Raw genomic sequence first — 2,500 nt, 5'->3', positions numbered from 1 at the left:
TCAGCCAGGCGTGGTCCAGGAATTTTATCCGTGGACCGCAATGTGCGTTCGAAATGTCGATGTTCATGTGTCCTGCAGTTCACACGTTGACGCGCAATTAGCTGCGTTCTTCATCGACCCACGAGCCAAGTGATCCACCGTTCAGGGTAATCATATACAATTTACAATTTTTCTCTTTGTATTTAAAAATGCTCCTTGTTCTTTGCTTTAAAAATATTCGATGTTCGCACCTCCGACCAGCGTATCGACGGAGGATTGAACGCGCCATATCGACGACAAAAGTTTCTTTTTGTTTCCTGAATGACGGAAAACCATCGTTCGACGGCCGGGCGTACAGTACATTCAAAAGCCTTTGCGCGTGGCTGCGACCAAACGGGTATAATACACCCGTATATTCTTGGTTCCGAACAGTAACTTCACGCGCAATCGGGCGAACGCACGCGGCAGCGCCCATCGGTTGCTCGATGAAATCGATGCGATAAACTACAGCCTTCTCGGCTGGTCGTCGTTAGTCGCGCGAGCAACGGATGGCCGCACAATCGACGCGTCGTCGTTTGCGATTATTCGCCTCACGTTAGCCATGAGTATGTATATTATTCATTTACGAACGAACGCGGCAGCGTCCATCGGTTGCTCGATGAAATCGATGCGATAAACTACAGCCGTCTCGGCTGGTCGTCGTTAGTCGCGCGAGCAACGATGGCCGCAAAATCGACGCGTCGTCGTTTGCGATTATTCGCCTCAAGTTAGCCATGAGTATGTATAACATTCATTTACGAACGAACGCGGCAGCGTCCATCGGTTGCTCGATGAAATCGATGCGATAAACTACAGCCGTTTCGGCTGGTCGTCGTTAGTCGCGCGAGCAACGATGGCCGCAAAATCGACGCGTCGTCGTTTGCGATTATTCGCCTCAAGTTAGCCATGAGTATGTATATTATTCATTTACGAACGAACGCGGCAGCGTCCATCGGTTGCTCGATGAAATCGATGCGATAAACTACAGCCGTTTCGGCTGGTCGTCGTTAGTCGCGCGAGCAACGATGGCCGCAAAATCGACGCGTCGTCGTTTGCGATTATTCGCCTCAAGTTAGCCATGAGTATGTATATTATTCATTTACGAACGAACGCGGCAGCGTCCATCGGTTGCTCGATGAAATCGATGCGATAAACTACAGCCGTTTCGGCTGGTCGTCGTTAGTCGCGCGAGCAACGATGGCCGCAAAATCGACGCGTCGTCGTTTGCGATTATTCGCCTCAAGTTAGCCATGAGTATGTATATTATTCATTTACGAACGAACGCGGCAGCGTCCATCGGTTGCTCGATGAAATCGATGCGATAAACTACAGCCGTTTCGGCTGGTCGTCGTTAGTCGCGCGAGCAACGATGGCCGCAAAATCGACGCGTCGTCGTTTGCGATTATTCGCCTCAAGTTAGCCATGAGTATGTATATTATTCATTTACGAACGAACGCGGCAGCGTCCACCGGTTGCTCGATGAAATCGATGCGATAAACTACAGCCGTCTCGGCTGGTCGTCGTTAGTCGCGCGAGCAACGATGGCCGCAAAATCGACGCGTCGTCGTTTGCGATTATTCGCCTCTGGCTATCCGTGAGTATGTATAATATTCATATACGAACGAACGCGGCAGCGCCCATCGGTTGCTCGATGAAATCGATGCGATAAACTACAGCCTTCTCGGCTGGTCGTCGTTAGTCGCGCGAGCAACGATGGCCGCAAAATCGACGCGTCGTCGTTTGCGATCATTCGCCTCAGGCTATCCGTGAGTATGTATAACATTCATTTACGAACGAACGCGGCAGCGTCCATCGGTTGCTCGATGAAATCGATGCGATAAACTACAGCCGTCTCGGCTGATCGTCGTTAGTCGCGCGAGCAACGATGGCCGCACAATCGACGCGTCGTCGTTTGCGATTATTCGCCTCAGGCTATCCGTGAGTATGTATAACATTCATTTACGAACGAACGCGGCAGCGTCCATCGGTTGCTCGATGAAATCGATGCGATAAACTACAGCCGTCTCGGCTGATCGTCGTTAGTCGCGCGAGCAACGATGGCCGCACAATCGACGCGTCGTCGTTTGCGATTATTCGCCTCAGGCTATCCGTGAGTATGTATAACATTCATTTACGAACGAACGCGGCAGCGTCCATCGGTTGCTCGATGAAATCGATGCGATAAACTACAGCCGTCTCGGCTGATCGTCGTTAGTCGCGCGAGCAACGATGGCCGCACAATCGACGCGTCGTCGTTTGCGATTATTCGCCTCAGGCTATCCGTGAGTATGTATAACATTCATTTACGAACGAACGCGGCAGCGTCCATCGGTTGCTCGATGAAATCGATGCGATAAACTACAGCCTTCTCGGCTGGTCGTCGTTAGTCGCGCGAGCAACGATGGCCGCACAATCGACGCGTTGTCGTTCGTTTGCGATTCGCTTCAGGCTACCCGTAAGGATGTATATTATTTTATTACTT

At 51.1% G+C, this 2,500-nt stretch overlaps 1 non-coding gene across 1 annotated transcript in view; it reads right to left on the bottom strand.

Moving 5' to 3' along the window:
• LOC143350925 (5.8S ribosomal RNA) overlaps positions 1-149 on the bottom strand; it is a 155-nt gene extending 6 nt beyond the window's left edge. The window contains exon 1 of the ribosomal RNA XR_013081352.1: positions 1-149. This exon is cut by the window's left edge and continues 6 nt beyond it. This is a non-coding gene — a ribosomal RNA (5.8S ribosomal RNA).
• Positions 150-2,500: the final 2,351 nt, after the last annotated feature.

Source organism: Colletes latitarsis, unplaced genomic scaffold, assembly GCF_051014445.1.
Source record: "Colletes latitarsis isolate SP2378_abdomen unplaced genomic scaffold, iyColLati1 scaffold0046, whole genome shotgun sequence".
In the NCBI taxonomy this organism is placed as follows: domain Eukaryota; kingdom Metazoa; phylum Arthropoda; class Insecta; order Hymenoptera; family Colletidae; genus Colletes; species Colletes latitarsis.
Note: the sequence above shows the minus strand (reverse complement) of the source record. Positions and strands in the feature narration are given on the sequence as shown.